The sequence below is a fragment of the Falco punctatus genome, assembly GCF_963210335.1.
Source record: "Falco punctatus genome assembly, chromosome: 15".
In the NCBI taxonomy this organism is placed as follows: domain Eukaryota; kingdom Metazoa; phylum Chordata; class Aves; order Falconiformes; family Falconidae; genus Falco; species Falco punctatus.
Window position 1 is genome coordinate 6,547,501 of NC_137595.1, and position 23,397 is coordinate 6,570,897.

The window sequence follows — 23,397 nt, forward strand, 5'->3', positions numbered from 1 at the left end:
CAGATGCAGCCTCTTCCAATATGGTCATTCACCTTGTAGCTCTTTGTGCACACAGGACACTCCTGTAACAACCTCATGCTTTTAATAACATTTTGTCTCTCTCTCCAGCAATATTTGACACAAAAAATATAGATGATGTACATGAGATCTTGTGGCCTCTTCTGCAATTCTTAAGTGATGCTCTGCTGACAGGGCCAGGAGAAACTGTCAGATCTGGGATGACAAAATAGTTCCTGCATACTTTTATCTTTTTTCTTCTATCAGATAAGCATGCACTTTGCCTAGTTACTCTTCTATAGGATGAGCAATGCCCTGAGAGTCACATGAGCTTGTTTCAACTTCCTGTCACTATAAAGGTTTTTCTTTATTGTGATAGTGTTTTGCGTTGGTTTTTTTTAACTGACTATTCTCCATCTTTGGTGTTTAACTAATTTAGGTTACTACTTTCATCCTTAAGAGATTAAAACAAAAAAGGAAAAAAAAAACCCAAACAAACAAAAACCCAAACCCACAACTTCAGCAAACATTCTGGGGTAAGCCAAAATAACCTACAAAATTTCAGGGATTACAAAAGATAATCTAGCAGACAATCCAAATTGCAACTTCATGGAACTATAGAAGGATGCTTTTGATGGGAAAATTTCAATGGTAATTTTGTCTCATAGCAGCAAACTGATGCAGAAAAGGCACGGGATCTGAGCTTTCTTAGGGAGTACCATAAGATAACATGAAGAGAAAAAAAAAATATCCCAAAACAAAACAAAGTAACCAACACTCAAAAATTTTCTTCTTTCTCTTTGGCAGAGACAGGAATTACAAGTATCCTACAGGATCAAGGATTTGGTTCCCTACAAAGGATTTCTTTCCATTGCAAAGACTAAAGTAAGTGTTACAGTTTCAGTATTTACAAACTGTTATCCTGTACAGAATTCTACCCTAGCTATGTAAAATAAATATGATCATGTACCCACATTAATCAATAGACCAAGATCAGCAATTATTTATGAAGACATTACTACCATGTGCTGCAACACAAACAAATTAGTAGGCTGCAACAAGGCTTTACCATTGGTCAGGTCCTACTGTTCATGCTGTTTCTCCTTCCCCCAGAGACCAGACCACACTTCTCCTCCTCAGTCCAACCCCCACCCCACACTCCTCAGAGCTATTTAACGACTTAGGAATGAGCTACACTGAACTTCATCCATGTCAATCAAACCACTGCCTCCGAGGCATGGCCACAGTTGCATATTATCAATGCTAATCAACCCACTGCCTTCATTCCTCTACAACTCACCCTTTTTGTTTTTAACCAAAAAGGCCATGTCTATCATCCATTGCACCATGGAGTATTTGACTGATAATTAGTCTTAGTGGGTAAGAGGAGCTATGAATGTGTCAAAGTGGTTACCAAGTTGTAACCCATATAAACGAAACAAATTCTGTGCGTATTTTATAGCTATTAGCTTCATACACTTTGTAGCTTATTTTCAGCTGTCAAAATAAAAAAGTGTTTCCAGAAACTTATCTCTTACTTACCAGACCATCTCACACTGGCCTACTAGTTCTGGACACCAAAATTCCTCAATGCATTATCATTTTGATTCCTGTTTTGGTCCTAGTTTCATTACAACAATGCAATGTTCAAAAATTGCTTTAGGTTATCATTAAAGTTCAAAGTGATTGCATCATCATAATAACTGGCTGAAGTAGCTCAGATGAAATCTGTGGCCAAGCTAGCTATCTTTTCAAAAGGCATTTAATGGAGTTTGTTTCTGAATTGTTTCTAATCAGCAGCCAGACCAAATACCCTTCCTTAACAGTTTATTCGCTTGGCTTTTTGGCAGTACACCTGCTAGGCTGCCCCAAAGTCCAGTGACTAGTTGAATGGAGCCTTATCCTTTTTTTAGGAACTTTACCATTGTTTGCTCAAAACTGGGACATCTTGAAGTGCTGGAATATTCCATGGAAAATTATTCTGCACCATCCACTTAGAGTTATTAGGTTATACTTCGCTGGCAAACAGACTGTACTTGAGTCTCCTGTGGTTCATCTATTGCCATTCATTTGTAACTTTCAACACCTGCTCTAAGAAGACAAAACCCCTTTGTGTTTCATGGCTTGGTACAAGTTTCACTACTGTTCAAGCTTCTCTTTTCTACTGAAGTTATACAGTCACTTAACTCATCTTATTACACAATTCTGCCTGCCACCTGGGGAAAAACTACAATTTCTGAGACATATGAGGATGGGCTGTTCAGGATTTCTTTTTCCTAAGTTCAGACTATGGTAATTCTATTCAAGAAGCCTAACAAACCAAGTCTAAAAATTCTGAAGTATTCAAAATCTACCATAAATGCATGCTAACACCAGCTTTGGCTTTTTAAAAAAAGTAAATGAAATTCTAAAAGACTTCAAGCTGCAGGAACCATAGGATTCCGCTGGATATCTTAGTAACTCAATGTTGAAAAGTATATTAAAGAGATATTAGCATTCTTCAGCTGTAAAACTCTGGAATAGAGTTGATGGCTCATACTACAGGCATTTCAAATTAGGTATTACCAGCCTCCTGCTGCAAATACATTTTTTTAGTTCTAGTGTCACTGGCCCCTTTATATATATCTGCAAATATGTATGGAAAGGTGTTTAGAAAAAAGAACAGTTGGATCATACTTTACAAAAATATTTGTTTCTTAGATGTTATCCAAATGTAGTCTTGAGTCTAGATTCAAAAAGAATAGTTTCATGCTAAGTGGCACTATGACTCATGTCGAGTACCAAAATGACACATAAGGGAAACATCTATATTTATTTTGTAGCCATATAGATGCCTGCTACTGAGTCCTGAAACATTCAGCAGAGAATCAAAACAAAAGCTGGTTTAATTAACAATTGTTAAAAAATCCAATTTCAGCAGGAAATATCATTCAGATCTCCCATGTGAAAACTGACATGCGAAGCATTTAAAACTCAGCCACATAATTTGCCAGTTTGCTTGCTGTCAGGAAGTGGCAAGAGATGTCAGAAGGCAATTTCTATCTTTGTCCATATCTTGCATCTGCTAGTGAGAAAGTACAATTCTGTGCACTTACTATTTTTAAAATGTGCACTCAGAACACCAGCAGCAACCAACCTTCTGCCTGTTACTACATGGTAACAGCTGCACATTGAAAGTGCAGTGGATCCAGATGAACAAAAGTACAGTCCTGAGTGAAGACCTTCGGCCTCTGTGGATCTCAGGGGAGCCAACCTGAGCAGCGCCTTAGTAGCTACGACCAATTTAACATAAGAACTTACATTTTAAAGGGAAGAAAAGGTCTCTCAGCAAGCTGTTCATCTCTGGCTACAAAGGTGAAGAATCTGCAACATTACATATTACAGAGGCAAAATGGCATCAATTAAGGAGGGGAGAAATTGTGGTACAAACATAGGAGTCTCTTAATTACTTGCAAGAATACCCTGCGATATGCAAATGCTTTGATAGTGTGAAGCTCTCATATACAGTGCAGTCTTAAACTGTACTGGGCATCTTTCAGTGTTCATGTTAATTAGAATATTACTATCACTGCTAACTCATTTTGTCGAGAATATACCACAATCAAAAGCTAAGCATTTTCTCTTGTTATCTTAGATACTGTGGCTGACCACAAAATCTGTGTCATTTTTGCATCAACTCACAGAATGACATTTATGCACAAATTCTCATTGAAATTAAAGAAGCATTTAAACTCTTGAAGTTAAGCTGAAAGATAAGTCCATTTTAAATATCAGTCAGAGGCTATACGGTTAACGGGTTCTATACTGGATAAGTCTTCCTTGCAAAATTCAAATACTTCATTGCGTGCTCTTTGTAATGTACTGCAAATACTTAGCATTTGTGCTACTAGTAGACACGAAGTGGCTTAAAATATTAGTGCACTTACTCTTTCCCAAAACTGATTGATGCAGTTTTAGTCACTTTACAATATAAAGCTGGTTTGTGATGCAGGTAAGGGATTATATTCTTTGTGTGTAAGAGACTGCAATAACAATCCTCTTACCTCAGTCCTAAGCATAGGCTGTGCTTTTAAAAATACTTTTATTGCTTGTTTCACCAGACAGTAAAATGTACTCTCTGTGGGTCGGCCAGTAGAGGGAAGCATCACATCCCCAAATCTAACAGTACATTACCGTCATGCACCACCGCAACGTTTTATGAATCAGCTCAAAAAAAGTACATTCTCAATTCAGGTTTTTAAACCTGTGACTTACTCGTACGGGACAGCATAGATACTGAAACTACCAAAGGAAGCTGCAGTTCTCTCATCAGATGATGTTTGTTGTTGCAGCCCACTGAAGTACTGTCACATGAGGAAGGATAAACATAAAGCAACGTTCTGAGAAGGGGAGTTTAATTTTGGCAGGAATATTTTATTCGGACTCAGAGTTTAGTTTATGGTTGTTTGGGGTTTTTTTTAAGAATTTATAAAACTCAGTTCTTCCCTGATCACAGTGGCAGTTAGAAACATTTGGTGAAGCAAATCCATAACTATTCAATGCTTTCCTGTTTTCATCTTAATTATGCTTCCAAATTCGAAGTTGAAGAGATACAAATTCCTTTAAAATAAACTGAAGCAGTAAATTTCACTCAGAAATCACATGAAGATAAGAATTAGTAGAATGTGCATGTTTTATAAAGCAATACCTGATAATTAATTTTGTGGAGAATATACTACAATCAAAAGCTAAGCATTTTCTCTTGTTATCTTAGATACTGTGGCTGACCACAAAATCTGTGTTGTTTTTGCATCAACTCATAGAATGACATTTATGCACAAATTCTCATTGAATATGTGCATAAATAAATGAAACACAATAGCGTTTTCTCAGATTTGTGAATATCATTTCTTTTCCTAGCATATTGATTTTGGCTTGTTATTGCCACCTTCATGAGGTCAGATCTTTAAGGGAGGTCTCCACGTATTTGCCGTCCTATCATTAAAGCAAAATCTGACGCACCTTTGTGCTTCAGCTGCAGATTTATATTTAATTTTTATATGTCATTTAATATGACAAGTGATCATTGTAATCAGAAAATTAAGTAAAAAGATTCCAACCCATTTACGATTACATGAAATTTAACATCAACCCAAGATTTTTATTAGGGGATCAACATAATAGAAAAATATATCTAGAAAAGATTACCATATTTCAGGTCTCAACTCACTCAACCTGACTTAGGAAACTGGTCACAAGTTTGCATACTCAATTACTTTTGTACTTAAGTCTTGTTTCCATTACCAAAAAAGTAAAAAAACCAAAAAAATACTACTCTATTTTCATAGCAATGCCTAAACAGCTTATTGACTCTTCAATAGCAGTCAAGATCTTAATATAAGGAGAACTAGTTGAGAAGTATATTTGACCAGGAAGAGTCATTTCAGCTTGTTATTGTCTGCCTTGATTTACCACCAGAAGCTACTAAGTAATTAAAGGTAAAGTCCTTCTGTCTTTTCTACTTAACATAGTAGTTTGGGATATTTGCCTTCCTGTGCTTTAGCTCAGATAAACAGTTAAACTATGCCAACTATCTTGAGAAATTTTATTATCTTTTTTTTACTTCACATAAAATTTAAAAGAAGGTCATAAACAGATTTCGTTTGTCTTCAGGTAAAGAAAAAACATTAAGCTTCAATAGGTATGGAAAAGCTGCATAAAGGATGGGCAGTACTGTTTCACATGTTGGAAAACTCTTATTGCACGTTAGTATAAAAGCAACCATGACAATAAAGTTTTTTCAGCAACTTTAAGAGGAAGCATTCACTCAACAACAAAAAACCCATGAGATTCTCCACCAAGTAACAGAATTAGAAAGATGGGAAGAAAGCAGATTAGCTGCTGAACAAGTCTTGGTGCTTCAAGGCTAATTCTCACAGCTTTGGACAAGTACTGCATTTTGCAGCAAATTAGTGGCTTGGCTTGACCTAAAATCACTCTCATATTGAGCATTATCATGCCACAAACCTATCATACTTTTAAAACCAAAACAACACAAGAACATAAGTCAACTTGAGAATAATGCTGTATTTTTCAAAAACTGATTAAAAACTGATTCCCCCCCCCCCCCCCCCAAGTTTTAGTTTTTCCAGAAATCACAGAATGCCTAACATTTGATATTTAGTTATATAGCACTGTGAGGGGAAAAAAGAACAATCAAAACAGATTTCAGCATTAAAAAGCTCTTGTAAGCCATTGCAACCAAGTTTTTGTTTCATATTCCTTTCTCTAATTAACATCACTACTCTCTGCAGTGTGTTGTTTGGGAACCCTAGAAAAAGCTGTACCAAATTTAACAATAACCTGTCTTCTCTTTAACCTACTTCCCTACTAGTTTCATTTGCCTTTTCCTTCAAATAAAAGTGCCTGCACAATCTACCGCTTGCAATAGGCATTTATTCTACGTGCCTGCCTTTTTCAGGGCTCAAGAGCAGCAAGGGGAGACAAATTTATCTCCAACTTTCCCTACACCTGATTTCTAACCAACTTCACATATCAGACAGGTCAGCCTTTCTTTATTGCTCTGCTAATAGACAGTCTACAAACAGTATTTTTAGAGGTCATACTGCCAACAACTGGCTGGAAACCTTCAGTAACAAACAAGACCTGGTTAAGTGAATCACACTTCAGTGACTATACAAGTCCAAATGTAATTCTGCCTTGGACTGTGATGACAGACATGACCTGAATATGACCACTCAAGCTAGAATTGTTTCTGGTATATGTGAAAGCTTAAATGGTCATTAATTGTTCTCTATATTTTTTTTTTTTTTTTACATCTAGAAATGCTTTGTCCCAATGATTTCTCCCCCTACCTCCCCTGACAATCCACAGTCATTTGTTAGCTTACACCCGACAAACAAGAACTACATTTAAATTAATAAAACTTTAGCCACCAACATGAAGAATTTATCACTAGTTCATAAAATTGTACATCTGAGTCCATTTTGGAAGTATTCTTCAGAAAAGTTTCATTAAAAGAACTTTAAAATGGCAGTAAGTCAGAGGAAGCACTGAATAAGGGATGATTTAGTCCTCCCTAGTCTTTTCTCTGAAGTTGCTCGAACAAGTTACTGGACTCTTCCCTCTGTCTCTATCAGTGTATTTATTAAATAAGGATTTCTGTGGTGCTCAGTTGTAAACAACATTTAGTTCACTGTAGCTATGCCTTAACCTTTTCAGTCTGTAAAGGAAGCACATTATTTTCAGGCAGGCTTAATGATTTTAGGTATGGGCTAAACACTGTTTCTCATTACAATATCGCCTTAGCAACTTCTATGAATTTGATTTTTTAAATTGAGAATAGAGGGGCAATGAGGAGAAGAACAGTAGAGAGGGGGTAGGAGAAAGCTTTTCCTAGCATTCATTCCTTCTAACAACAAATTTGGCTAGCAAACTTTAGCCTGCCATTGACCAGGAACACCCAACTAACATTTGTATCAAAATGCATCTATTCTCAGCTGCTTAGGAATGAATTTATCAGCTCTAGTTAAATGCACCATATCAGCTTTGGTTCAATTCTCATTCATTTTATTGTCACTACTTGGATTTTAAATAAGGCTAACATCCATGCAAACTGCTTGTTGTTTTAGCAGCAGTTTCCCCAAGAGTTTTAATGGGCTATTTGTTCTGTCTAATTGCCCAAGGAAGAAAAGCTGTATTTCAAAATTCAAAATGGATATATGTATCTGAGGATGTTCTATTCCCCAGTGACCACATTTAATCTATTCACCAATTTACTTACTGAGATATCAACACTATCCCCATCGCAAACCTTCAAGTATTGTAAGCTGAAGAGTCCGCAGTCTCTTCTCATGCATCACTGTGAGTGACATCCTTGAAACTATTTCTTTAAAGATTCCACTCAGCCCCTATGTCATTAGGAAGAATATGAAGAAGAGTTATAAGAACTTGGACAATAAACAGGTATATTTGCTAATATCTGAGGTAAGAGTATCTCCTCACACTCCATACAGAAACCAGTATTTGTTGCATCAGATATTCAAATGACTTGGCTTCACTTAACTACTTGTTTTATTCTTTTCACAGTAATTAGACAAAGAAATCATGCAGCACAAGTACATCTTGCTCTCTACCCCAACACTTTCTATGTTGGAATGTACAAGCCTCTGGAAATCATGGAAAAAAAATTTCTGTACATTAACTCTGTTAACATGAGCATAATCAAGTGCAGCCCAATGAAAACAGTACATTAAACAGAGCAGTATCTCTGTGGATGGTTTTCTTTTATGTGGAAGCATTGCTTTCCAATGATGACCGAGTCATTCCTTAGAACAATAATGAAGACATGAATCCTAGATACTTAAGTTCAATACCTGAAAGCTTAAGCCTTCAATGTGCCATCCTTTCTGAAAGGAAACAAAACAAAACAATTCCACTTATCTGGACTTAGGTATGATTAATTATATCAGAAAGCTTGAGTGGGAAAGCTTCAAAAAGCATTTTTTCCTTACAGTGTGCAAAACTTCAGTGTTACATTAATCATACTATTACTTAAGGCTACTTAGTAAACTGTTACACTAACAGATACCAGTATACAGATAGTTCTGTGCATTTTTGCTGATTCTTAGTACTGTTTTAAAATTTGGGAAAAAAGTGCAAGCACAATAAGCATTCTCAACATCTAATCACAGATCGCTTGTAGCCCAGTAAGGTCACATATCTGTGATTGAATTTAGTTAAGGAATTGCAATTAAAAAATACTTTTGTTATTACGTATGTCTAAGTGAGCCACAGTGAACAAAAAATAAAATCATAATTAAAAAAAACCCACAACCAAACAGAAATACTGGTTAGCACATATACATATTTTTCTGAGTTCTAAAAAACTTGGAAAATTCAGCTGAACCACAAACCCAGAAATAATTTCAAATGCAACTGCAGTCAAATTCCAGTAATGACAGATAGCTGTTTTCAGTACCCAAACTTATAGAACTGCAGGACAAATCTTGTTGTGACAAAGTTATACAAATTAGTAGATCAGGGGAAACAGCTAACCTAATCTCTGATGATGATGCCAAAATCATCCCATAAACTCACATCTATGCAAAACTTAAAATAAATTGCTTCAAAATTGGGGGAGAGGAATACGTGGCTAGATTAACATCGAATGAGAAAACAGCTCACAACCAAATGGCTAGTTTTACTAAAAAACACGGTGAAGAATTAATACACCAAGTGTCTTTATTCTTAGTTGGGTTTCTTTCCCCTTCAAATTCAAAGGGGATCTACTGTCCTTAAATTCACCACAACTTAATATACTAGTCAACCCTTACATAACACTATGAACTCCTTCTTTAAGGGCGGTTTGTGATTACAAGCATGATACTGACACCTCTGGAACTATTGTAAAGCACACAATTTTCACTTAAGTCTGAACACGTTTTAAGCATGTGCTCTACTGCAAACACCTGGAATGGTGTGGAAACATGGAGGAAAGAGTGGAAAAGAATTACATCCATACAGCATAAACATTCCTTACTGGCCATACTAGTCCAAGACTGGATGGCAAAAAACCCCCACAACAGTCACCTTTCAGACTTCTCATGTACTTCAGTGGGACCTTTCTCTTACAGAATTTTATGCTAGAACAGCCTCAAACTGTTCTATTATATTTTGTATAGCCAAATAGTAAGGAGGATAAACTTTATAGCTAAAGACAGAATTTTTTTTCACACAAACTCAGGTTAGTGCAATGTAACTGTAGCTTTCAAAGCCTACCGTACCAGGCAAGTTAGAATCAATCTTGACTTCTTAAGAATTACCAGCAATTTTGACATACTAAATAGCTTCATAATACAGTACTACTGCTCTTTAGAGAAGTCAAAAAGGTGATCAAGATTAAGTATGTTATGAAGTCTTTTCCAGTATTCAGATAAATATATTCATGTGTTCTTCATCAGTCATGAAAAAAAGAGGAAGAGGGAGAAAAGAGAAAAAAAAAAAAAAAAAAAAAGGAAAAGGTACTCAAACTTCATGTCATCATTTTGATTAGGTCAAGTTCAGTTAATTCTTCGACACAAAATACAACTATGCAACTCTTTTGGCACATTTTCTTGATTAGATTTAACCATAGTGCAAAACGTCTTCATACTTACTCTACAGGACTAGCATTAAGCATGTATGAGCTTGTGAATACCAGAGAAAACAATATGCTTAAATAAGTCTGAACAACTATTAATTTCAATATCTTTCTTTGGCCCTGATTACACCAAAACACTGCTACTTTTGTCAGTATCCGCAAGTTCATTTTCTTCCTCCCCTGAGTCCTTAAGTTAAATTAAAAAGTCAGGTTTAGATCAAATTAGTCTTTTGCATTATTACGAACAATCACAGTATCCAGCTGTGCCCAATAATAAATCTATTTTTATACAAAAGTATGCAGCAGTATCTTTCATAAATTATTTTTGCAGCTCTTTCCTCTAGTTACATACTTATGGATGTTTTCATACAATGCCTGTTTCCTGTTTCACCATCACTTCCTATCTAACGAAGCTCCAGAGGACATAAATCACAATGTTATCCATCAATCAGTGTTAGCCCTCATATCCTCTCTGCAGGTTCAGGAAACAGTAGGGTGGTTTGATGCTACTAATATCCATAATGGCAGACTGAGACTTACAAAAATATGTGCTGGATTTATAGACATAAACACACATACACACTCATTTGTTATGTAATTTTATATTCCTGGAAAGTTTAGAAAGTTCCATGGTCTGGACTTTAAAAACTGTGGAAAACTTGAGGGTGAGGCATGAAAATCACGACAAAATACAGTATTTTATGCAAACTTCCCAATTCATGCTATTCTCTATTTTTTTATGCTGTTCTGTGCTACAGAGGGCTCTGGTGCTTTGTAGAAACACTGATTTCACTTACACAAGTGAGTCTGGACCCAAGTCAAAGTTTAATAGAGAACTACCTAGTGTCATGACCAAGGTATTCCTATATCTAGGATTCACTGTCACCACAATAACCAGCATTTGTATGATTATAGCCTATAAGTCACCTCTGCTTTCTAAGACTAACTTTCTTTTACACACTCAAATTTGAGATCTTTTGAGAAGAGACTATCTAAGCACACACCAAGACCTTTATTTTGCCCATAGGCACTTCATAACATAAAGAAACCATCCATTATTAAGAGGAATTATGGCAGCATGCAGCTGGGATGGACTAGAGATAAGCAACTCAACAGATCTACTTCCATCTTCAAGTTAGGCCTCAACAGTCTTGTTTCTACCCTGCCTGGATTATATATTCAAACACATCAACAACACTACGTAGTGGAAGAATTTGTAAAAGTCTTAAAATACAAAGAAAGAGGAACTGTATGAAAGGCGATGCAGCTGATGACTACAAAACTGTCTACCTGTCATTTAGAAAAGCTGTCAGTGTTTAGCACTGTCCCCACACAGCTTGTACTGCCAGCTCATTTCAGCACTGCAGACCTCCGTCTTACTCATGTGCCTATTTCCAAAACCAGCTTCTTAGAAATGTGTAGGAACCTGGACTTTCATTTTGTGCTGATAAAGATCAAATCCAGAATGCCTTCAACAGAAATCAATGTTCTTTCTCTGTGTAGAGGATAAATGTGGATAAAACATGAACACACTCCTCTCTCTTCAATACAAAGATGTTTTTGTTATCCACATGTACCTTCCTTCAGAGATACACAACCTGTCCAAAACTATACATTCTGTGTACTACTACAGGCTAGTGACACATATTTTTAACTATAATGGCTTTGCAGTCTCCCAAGTGTCAGAGACCATTTCTAGGAAGTTTTTTTGCAGTTTCAGCTTCCTATTTGATTACCTTGTTGACTGTTCAAACACCTGAAGAGGCAATAGTGTCCCATACCATAAATTTGTGACTCATTTCCACTGTGTCCTTAATAAATAAATAAATAAATAAAGTGTTTCTTCATCTGATTACATTATGACTCTATTACATGCTGGAAAAGAGTATTTCTTATATACAACTATATACAGTTTCTAGTAGGGCTTCACAGTAAAGTTTCACAGCACAAAATAGAACCCAAATGCAATTAGCATAAAAGTGGTAGATGATAAGGGTAAATTCATAAAACATTAGTCACTGAAGTCTACATTTAAGTCTTGATGACAGGTGTTGGAGTGTCTATGTTAAAAAAAACCAAACCCACAAAACAAAGAACAAAATTAACATCACTAGCAAGAGTTTGACATGAAAAAACAAAAGACCACTTAAACTGATTATGAAATCATGTTAATCATTTAATCATATTTAGGTAATTTCATAGAAAGCATCTCTTTCTGAAATTATTTACTTCACTAACATTTGCTACCACATTATTGCCTCTTGTTAGGAAACACCTGAATTTTTCTCAGAATTTTTTTTTATTTAAAGTATATTTATTTCACTCTATTTTACAGTCTAGTAAAAATACTGTAAGACCCTGGAAACATTTCTTTCAGCATGCTCATGAAAAGGTAGGTTCATTCAAAATGTTATTTCACAGAATTACTAGTGTACAGTGATGATGTCCCATTTCCATGTATAGTTTATTACCAGAGCAACAAGTAATAACATTAAATATAACTGAAATGTCTGGCATGCAACAAAGCTGAGTGGAAATAATTAGCAAACACTCAGCTGTGAATTGTTTTTCATCTGAACAGAATTAAAATGGTAGGGCTGTAGCCTGTAACTTGTCAAATCTCCAAAAAGAAACTATGGTCAAGGAAAGAACAGCTAACATGCTAGACAGCAGAGCCAGCCGAAGTATTAGAATGTTTGAGAAGTTGTTTTGGTTTACAGGAGCCACTTTAGCAGCCTATTTAAGACTCAGCCTTGACCTGTGCTAAAATCAGCTGTTTACACTGCTCCTTTCTCCCATCTCTGAAGAATTACCTTGTATCTAGCTGTCACAACTGTGGCACTTGTTCCAGCCCTGGGAGGGGGAAAGAGGGGCAGCAGGGCAAGCGTGTCTTTCTCCAGTATCCAGCAATACTTGAAGTTCAGAAGCTAAGCTGGTTTATGTGTAAGATAATGGTTAAGATGTCTTAACACTGATTCTAAGTCCTAGTTATCTTCCACCAGAAGCAGACACAGCTGTATCACCATCTGGGCATCAACCAAGGAAGTGTGGCCAGCGAGTCGAGGAAGGTGATTCTCCCCCTCTACTCCATTCTCATGAGACCCCACCTGCAGTGCTGCATTCAGCTCTGGAGTCCCCAGCATAAGAGGGGCATGGACCTGTTGGAGTAAGTCCAGAGGAGGCCACAAAGATGATCAGGGGGCTGAAGCACCTCTCCTATGAAGACAGGCTGAGAGAGTTGGGGTTGTTCAGCCTGGAGAAAAGAAGGTGGCAGGGAGACCATATAGTGGCCATCCAGTACCTAAAGGGGCTGACAAGAAAGATGGGGACAGACTTGTTAATAGGGCCTGTTGTGACAGGACAAAGGGTAATGGTCTTAAACTAGAAGAAGGTAGGCTTAGATTAGATATTAGGAAGAAATTCTTCCCTGTGAGGATGGTGAGACTCTGGTGCAGGCTGTCCAGAGCAGCTGTGGGTGCCCCATCCCTGGCAGTGCTCAAGGCCAGGCTGGACGGGGCTTGGGGCAACCTGGTCTAGTGGGAGGTGTCCCTGCCCATGGCGGGGGGGTGGAGGTGGGTGATCTTTAATGTCCTTTCCAACCTGAACCATTCTATGATTCTATGACCATTGTCCTTGGTAAACTTAAGGAAAAAATGTATATATTAACACTCTGATAAGTAATCCACAGTTCATAACTACAAAATTATTTTTATTTACTACTTGAAGTTAGATATAAAGCTGCCTTCTAGGAGATACAAGCATATTTAATTGTGGTTGCTTAATGTAATTGGTTGCTCCGTACCAAGGGATTACTCTGTTGCACTGAATTTGCAATGTATATTTCCATATGGCTGAGAGAACTGTTTTAGAAAATCACAGCACTTTTTTCTAGTGCAAACTAAAAATGCATGATACATAAGTATAAATCATCCACTATAACCAATTCAAGTTAGTGATCCAATGACTGAGTGCAATCATAAATGTTAATTTTTATATTTTTTTTCAATTTTCCCCTTTTTCCATGCCATTAAAGTAATTTTATCCTATAAACATACATGGAAATACAAGCTAACATTAGAAATTATTTAATCAGAAAGGGAGGAAAAGAAATTATTTCAAACAAAATAAGCTAGCCCACAAGTGCAACAAATCATTTAAGCAGACATCATATGTTATCCAGTTTCTGTCAATGGTAATAGCTCATATTTGGAGTAGCCAATCAAGAAGGCAATCTTATTCATTGTAGCTTTAAACATCTCTGAAACTATTGCCTACAAAACAGATACTGATCACTACTCCAGAAATCACATGAAAGACCCTGCAATAACTTCATTAGTTTGGCTGTTCACTACTGAAAAACATAACTGAAGCATTTATACAGCATCTGTTCTACAACATACTTTTTTCCACAGAATTAACTGTCAAGGTATACACTTTCTCAGTAGCAAAATCCATCCTTGTTTCTTTCCATCTTATTCTAAGAGGCAATGGATAGACAACCTTATTTTCGCATGTAGTAGAAAAAACATCACAAACCAACCTTGTTCTTCAGAAGACATAGTTACATTCTTATCTGTACAACTAGCTTTGAGTAAGTAGGTTTTAGTTTTCATCATGTGACTACTTAACAGTTTCAAAGACAGTGAAAAGTATTCAAATCCTGAGCAGATAGGAAATCATTTTCATGCATAACTGCCAATATTTTTATTGTTATGCAAGTTAATTGTTGTAAATAAATAAAAATATCTGGGCAATATGGTTCAGGGATTCATCTAGCATAGCAATTCTCATTTTCATGTATTAGACCCATGCAGGTCACTCTTTCTCCCCTTTTAGAAATCAGTGCACAGCACCAAATGGGACAGTACCTCATGGCAACACTGAAGTACTAGAGAGTTGATCCCCTTTGTCTTCATGTAACATGGAATTCCCTCACTGCTCAATGCATTATGTAATACAGATGAACCTACCCGCTTGTTATGTGCCATTATGCCTTTGTATTTCGGGATATTTTTTGTCACATATGGTTTACCAGTTAAAACATCCACGCTGGTCAAACATTCATGGTTGATCTCTGAGCAGTTCTACATATCTTTCTTTCTATGTCCTCATCATTTTTGAGATAGCAAAGAAATGTTTTCCCATGGCTGCCAACTGCAGTTTGGCAAACAAACTACACACTGTATAGCCAGAAAGTGAGTCTGTTGGGGAAACCAGCAACCATACCACCAATTTTTGGCTGCAACATTGGGAAACAGTGGAAGAACTTACTTGGAACTAAACACTTAATCGGCAAGAACTTCTTCCCAAAGTTTTTTAACTACTAGTGCTATAAAGATAAAGAACTTGTGTTCTTTTATTATTTTTTTTTTACAATCCCCATTTTAAGAAAATTACACAAAGAGATGTCAGAAGATAGCTTTTACAAGATCATTGAAGGCAGTCAACAGGATAGAGAAGAGATCCATAGTAAACACTCTATTGAAAGGAAAAAGCACCAGCATAAATTTATCCCTTATACACCAGAGAACCTGCATGGGAAAGAGGCAAGTGCTTCATCTGCTAGAATAATTTCAGAGTTTATACCTTAGATGTGAGAACTAGAGCAAGACAGTTAAGGAAGTCAGGCTTCATGAATTCTGATGGTCATAAGATTAATTATCCTTTTACAGCCTTAGTTTTGTTTTTATTTTTATGATCTTTCAAAACCCTCAAAGCATGAATTATTTGAATCTGAATTTATTTAGATTTCAGTAAATGTAATCTACAGCTTGCAGAAATCAAGGAAAGATTTGCAATATTATCTAAGCATTGTAACAACAACCTAGAATGTTACAAAACAAAGTAAGAACATAGCATGTGCGTAAACTGGGTTAACTTAATGCAACCTGGTTTTCACAACCATACTTTTTTGGAAGCTTTCTGTCTAGTCATATTGCATTCAGACTGAAATGCCTTAAAACAAGGCACTTACATTCAAAAAAGGATAAGATCCTTTCAAATACATAGAAGGAAGACACAGGGCTCAAAACAGAAAACAAAACCCCTTATCTACTAAACCAGATCTACCGTATTAACAGAGATCATGTTACTGTCATAAATGCCTGAATTATTTACTTGGTGCATTTATTTGTAATATAAATGCTACTGTGCCAGTTAAGTGCTCAGCATTCCAGTATCTCATAATCTTGTTGTACTTACATGGAATAAGTATCCATTACCACTTGGAACATGCATTTAGCCTGCTCAACTGACTGCTTAATGAGGTCTGGAAAGTAAAAGCCTTATCTGCAAAAAAGCCAATGTAGAAAGAAGCATGCATACACTCTTTTTTTCCAAAGCAAAGCAAAGTATTTGTTCTGTCTTGATGTGAAAAGGAATGAAATTAAGGAGAGTGTTCTTAATAATCATAATCAAACAAAAAATGAAATACCTATGCATATTTCCTAACAATGACAGCATTGCTCTTTTCCATTTGTTGAATATTGTATTGTTAGAATTTTGTTTTTATAAATACTATTAGATTTTCAAAATCTCTCCTAGAATCTATGCATTCTCCTTCACCCCCACCAAATGAGTTCTTTAGGAATTCCACAGATAAAACAGGCCTAGTGCAGCTCCCTTTAACATCTATTTTGGAGTCTTTATAGTAAGCCAAACTAGTCTGCATTTTAGCTCCAGAAACAGAGAGTCATCATTAGCTGCATTCAGTCAAGTTTTAATTAACATACTAGTCATCACCAAGTGTTTAAATGATATTTTCAGTAAATGCTGGCTAACTCCCTTTCACTCACTACTCAATTTGTAGCTACATACAAGACTGACAAAGGAAACCTGTTACTGCTAATCATTGCTATACCACTGCTGCCAATGCAAGTTAAAACAATATCCTTGACTTTTTATATAGATGCACAAGTTGGATCAGATAGAAATCTGAAATTGCCATTGAGATCATACAGACTGTTTCTTACCATGTATCTGCAGCAAACACATTAAGTCTGAGTCAAAGGCACTCAGCCAGAAGTATTTGCTATCTAAAACATTTCAAATTGAAGCACAGACCCTACAGGGCAAAAAAATGCATTGACTGACTGCAGAAACCTAGGTTTCTTTTAAGAAGCATTCCATGAACTTATAGTTGTCTACCTACTGGAAAACACTGTTTGAAGTGGAATATTCTATAGAAGAGTCATTTCAATGCTTTAAATTAACTTTATGCTCAATGACACATTTATTTTGCTGCTTAAAGATCCACAATTTTATTAAATTATTTAGATTTACTTTTTTATTCAAAAAAAATCCAAAAAAACTCCGAAGAACTTAACTGACTCTGCAGCAAACAAAGCACTTAACCTTTTCTCGTAGCACATCATTACCCAAGATCTGGTATAAAGCAATTCTTACATTTGTAGAAAGATCACTGCTGCTACAGAAAGCTTCCTTTTAGTTCCTGTACATGTACAAGGAGAAACCGAATAATTGGTCAATTATTCTGATGGGGGAGAAAAAAAAATGCCTTGCCATTCTAGCAACCAAAACTGATTTGCTTGTGCCCGCTTTCTTCAGTGTGCTACACTGGGCATCTGCCAGAGCTGAAAAATTAGTTTAATTTTGAATAGTGTCATGATGAAGTGTTTTCCCCAAAAGGAAGTATGACAAAAAGCTGTTTCCTGTTTTCTGCAAACTGTGTGGTCATATTATCCATAATGTAACTAACAAGAGCTTAAGTTTGTCTACTGAGAAAGAACTTGTTTTCACATACTGATATACTCAATTGCAAGTAAAAATACAAACAAAAAGCCTACAACAAAACCTACGAAAACTGTTATGTAAAATCCATATGCTTTCTCTATGTATAAATACTTGTCCTTTATTGTTCACATAGGTTGATCCTGTCATTCAAACTTTGCTTTTCTCCCCAAGGTATCTCATTTGTCTCCACTTACCATGATGCTGTAATTAGTGTGACACTAGTCCAATGCATTTGGTGTGCCAGTTATATGAAATCTCTACGTTGCTGTTGCCATTTCATGAGAGAACTGGCTTCACTAAAGACAGAATACAGTTAATTTCTTAATTAATTGTAAATGGGGAGTACTAGGAGCAGCCAAAAACTGCAGAAGGTCTAAGCCTGTAAAATGGAGCTGCAGTCGGGCATTGGTTAGGTATATAATCTTTTGTAAAAAGCAAAGGGTGGATGGGGAGCCCCCATACTCCCAGGATCCCTAAATCTTCCAAGATTATTATTTCCCATTCTTGTGCTACTCCTTCCCTCACCTTTCATCACTGTTCAGAAAGCTATGCAGCATCTGTGAACTAGGCACATGATATAACAAACAGATCTAAAGGATGGAACAGCACTGCCTCAATGATGAGTCAGCACACACCTATTTCTGAAGTGAAATAAGCTTTTACTCCACACTGGAGAAATTTAAATAGCCCTTGAAAGAAACAGGTCACTGTATCTCAGACAAGAGTAAATTCTGAGGAAAAAACCCCAAACACCACCTCTGAAACAAGATACCAATACATTGGTAAAATATTTCTTATTGTCATATGACTCAGGGCAAGTTAGCTTACTCATGGCTACTGGCTATGAACTGCGCAGAAAAAACAAGTACTGGAACAGTCAATGTTGCAGTAGTATGTTGAAAGCAAGCACACAATTTTTCTTAGAACTGTCTGCCCTTGGAAACTGCTTGTAGTTCTAGGATAAACTGAGGATATAGGAACAATGTTCCATTTACTAGATAACTAAGAGATTCTTAAATGAACTAGCCGTTTAGTGTCTCAGGTTTCTTTACTTTGTACAGGCATGTAATTTAGTGCTATGAGTTGAACATTAAGTTTAGTCAAGTTTTAAGTACAGACAAGCCAAAATAATATCTTATGCAACTGAATACCACTTGCAGTCAACAATAAAAGATCATTTAATAACAGAATTAATGAAAGCCATTATTTTATTGTTCCCAGTAGCTTCACGTGTAATTAAAAAAAAAAAAAAAATAAATTGCCACTAGTTAACAAATTTCTGTTTTAAGAAAAGCAACCACGCCAACCAAGAGTTTTAATACATTTTAATTTCATTTAAAATGCAGAAATGCAAACAACAACCCAGAATTTCCCCTCTCCAATCCACTGGACATCAAAACTTAAAAGGGAAGGAGTAGTAATTTCTGTTCTTAATTAATTTCACCTAATTATCTTTGGTAAGTAAATCACGCAGCCTTTAAACTCCCAAAATCCCAAGTTTTCACCACTTTTCTAATTTTCTGCTCTATATTATGTTAAAAATGCAGGGATTTTAAACATATCTCAGATTAAAATGCAGTCAACTTTTTGAAATGGGCATTTCTCTCCCTCCCCCCTCCCCCTTTTAAACAGCATCCTTGTCTAAGGCTCTTTGTATGTATGCTATTTTGCTCTCAGCTAGCAGCTGAGAAAACCTGAGTTTTTTTGGCATGAGCTCGGGCCAGTGAAGGTCTGTTCTTTGACCATACATTTATGAAATTCTTTTCCTTCCTGCTTCAGAAGTACATTAGAATTTTCTCCTTTGAACTGACTGTGCATTCAAAAAGTATACCTGTGTTCTGCAATTTTAACTTCTGTCTCTTTGGTCTGCCTAGTTTTTCTTCCCTCCACAGTGTGAATAGCACAATTCTGGGTATAAACCATTCCACTCATAGAAAAGAGTGCCAAAAATAAAGCAAGCTTGTAAAAAAAGGTGATGTAATATGACTAAGTGCTCTCTGTATAGATTATATAGTTCCTCCTACAAAGCAAATGTTCTGGCAGGGAATCTTTAAGCCAATAATGACTCATTAAAACCTTAATTTTTTTCTAAGCATCTGGAAGTCACTGTATATTGGTAGAAAGTATCAGCCAGGTGGAACAAATACTTGGAAGATCTTAAGTTGCATTTTTAAACTAAAGGCTGCCATTCTTTAGAACTCTCAAATTCATTAACAAAATCTACAGAGCTACAGAAGTAAGCCAACGCATGGACAAATGGTATTGAAAATTCAATACCTCAATATTGACATTTATAAATATTTTATTAAAAATGCAATTACTTACAAATATTAAATACAAAAATTATTTCTAACACAGCTTGGGCATCTGATTAAGAGTTACATTAGACAGTATATTGCAGTATGTAATTTGGATTCATCTAACATCGATAAAAGCACCAGCTATGCTACTGAAGACAGAATGAACTCAGCACCTCCACTAGTTTTCTTTCTGCCATCTATGAACAGTTACTGTCACAGAAGTAAAATTCCCAAGGTTATGACTTATTTTTCCAAGAGGTGCACAACACAATGAAGCAGATTCAAAACAACTTCAACACCTGTACCATATGATACTAACTTCACAACAATTGCCATTACATTGGAAGCATACCTCAACTTCCAAGAACTACATACAAGCACAATATAGTTGTTTCTGTAGATGTTTCTACAGAAAAAAAAATATATATCCAAAGATTTTATATATGCTAGCTGCCTGGACCACTTTTCTCTTCAAAATGAATCTCCAATTGACACAGGTTTTAGGTTTTTAATAATTAACATACATGTTTTAGAACTAGACATTTCATTTCAAACTAGTTTTGCGTATTTTTTTAAACCATATTTTTATGCAAAATAGAAAAAGAAACTGCTAACATAGGAATGTGTTTAGGCAACCATTAATGCACTTAACAAATTTCATTTTAGAGAATCAAACTCCTCTATTCATTTGTTCAACTGTCGGAACAGGATACTGTGTTTTAAAAAAGCAGCTCTAAAATTCTCCTGTTCATTTCACTAAAACCAGATTAGCATGATCTTGACTGCTGAGCATCACTTTAACACCTCATTAGCTTCTGTTCTAAATAAGAATATATAAGCCCAGAAACTAATGTTAAGTTACTGTATTCTCCTAGTTCCAATAGTTACACCATTATGTTTCCTACACTTAATTAGTAAATACAGCATGCAGAAGCTGACAGCAAAAGGCATTGAATTCTGCATTTGACTTACAGATGTGAAGCTAAACAGAGAAAATCGTGAATTGTCAGTGAACAAGATTATAAACGTTCTGCCTTATTGCTTTAGGGTGGGAAGAGAAGTGTGGACATAACAAACTTTCCAGACTGCGTAAGGGCAAAGCACAGGAAGTGCTCTGCTAAGTACTGACCTCTTTGTGCCAGGGTTTAATCAGTGGTGCTGACAGATTGTCAACAGAAGTTTGAACTGGGAAGAGCAGTAGTCAAAGCACAGCGATACAAGCAGTATCTACAATAGCAGGGGATATGCAAACTAGTAATGACATGCTTTGGTGAGGATGCATCACTTTCAACAAAAGCTTTCCCGTCTTCAGAATGAAGCACCTGGTACCTGCCATTCCTGTGATAAGAGCATTCATCTTGGCACTGGAAGGCCAGTTCTGGCATTCTGCTCAACTGAACTGAAGTAGGCATTTTAATCTTCCAGATAGTATTCTAGGCTCAGTTTTGGTTTTTTTGGTGTGTTTTTTTCTTTCCACACACATGACAATCACTTCTGATTTTCTTGTTGTTTCCATGAAAATATTATTTGCTTAATATAACCTATCTATCAGGACAGTCACATTGTAAAAGCCCAAGGTTCAAGTAATTGGTCATGAAAAAACAAAGATTGTTTCCTTTAGCTCAGTCAAATGTACCACTGTTTAGTCACAGAGTACTCTTAATCTGCTAATCTGGGAATATAACAAGCTTCTTATTAAACTAGTTTACTTGAAATATAAAAATATTTATACAGACATAAGTATAGGCATTGGACATACTTAATGAGATACCTGCCTTTCAAAACTGGTATTAAATTTAAATTTTAACTAGCTGCTGACAAGCAGCCTCTTCTGTATTTTATATATTATACTGAAAGATAAAAAGATACTAAAAGATATACAAATAACTGACAGGAAAGTTATTTCCAGACTGCTGTTATAAGGGCAAATTAATTTCATCACTAGAAAGTGGTTAATTAATATTCATATTATATACGTCTTTATTTACAAATTTGAGTTTCCAGTGCACTTTTCTCACCTAAAAAACTGCAACAACATCCGAAGACTATCAAAACTGCTACAAAAATTATATAGTTCTGCTTTCGAATATCACATCCAGTAACTTGCCCTTAACTGCTGCCCTGTATGGAAATTTGATTAAGGAACATTTGAAAGCCTAAGTGCTAATCGACCATAGATAAAACACTGCAAATTTGTGAGTTTATTGTGTATTACACTCCAGAACGATTGCAGGATGAAGTTGTGGGTTTTCTCCAGTTTTTTACAAGCATAAGCTCACTACAGTGAACAGTGAAAACATTGCTTACTGGAATTTGAACTTAGAATGTGAAAAATAAGATCCAAGAAGTTAGCATTTTTTCACATAAGGAACATGACAGCTAGCCAGTAAAGTTTTCACTGATATGCAGGCAGAATTATCTGCCAGAGTCCTGACTCATAAGCAGCTTGGTGGCTATATTTAGCAGCAGTGGAATGTTTAGTTTATTAGCTCTCATATAACAATAAAAAAAGTTATTATTTAAGTCTGTGGAAAGTACTGTTGAGGATCTCAGGGAGTGCAACAGTGTAAAGCCAGAGACACCCAATTAACCAAAGGACAAATTATCAAACTTAAAAAGTATCAGTTTTTAAAACCTGGGTGTTTTTTGTGATTACGTCATCTCCCTTATCTAAACATTCACATGGTTAATATATTTTTAACTTTAGTCTGTAAAGCCATAAACAAGTGACTATGTAATTATATTAAGTAATTCAGTGACTCATCTCACTTAAATGATGGGTCTCACAAAAACTACACAGAAGAACAAGGGTACTGTGCCCTGAAGCCTAATTTTAGTGAGTTGTTTTTCTGTCATAAAGCAAATCTATATAACAAGACTTTAAAAGAGAAAAAAATTATGCACTGGAAGAAGTACTCCAAAGGAAGCATTGTAGAAGCTCCTAAGCATACTCTACTACGTGTTTGCTTGTTTAGGTGTGCCTCAGTACTAAGGAGAGCCAAAAGAACTAAGGCTAATCAGCTCAGAGTCTAAGCAAGATAGTATCACTGCTATTGGTAATATGCTGACTAATTTTTTTTTTTTTTTTTTTTAGCAAGACAAAGATAACATTGGATACTGCTGTGCATCAAGATACTTATTCTGCCTTAGCCTGTTACCACATGATTACAGCCAGTGCTTGTTTCATCAGCTTCCAAAAAGAAATTA

General features: G+C 36.0%; 1 long non-coding RNA gene across 1 annotated transcript in view; it reads right to left on the reverse strand.

Annotated features, from left to right (window-relative positions):
- Window positions 1-23,397, reverse strand: part of LOC308053997 — a 133,081-nt gene that overhangs the window by 102,547 nt on the left and 7,137 nt on the right. Inside the window, exon 2 of the long non-coding RNA XR_013923901.1 lies at window positions 7,781-7,907. This is a non-coding gene — a long non-coding RNA (uncharacterized lncRNA). The remainder of the gene's footprint in view (window positions 1-7,780; window positions 7,908-23,397) is intronic.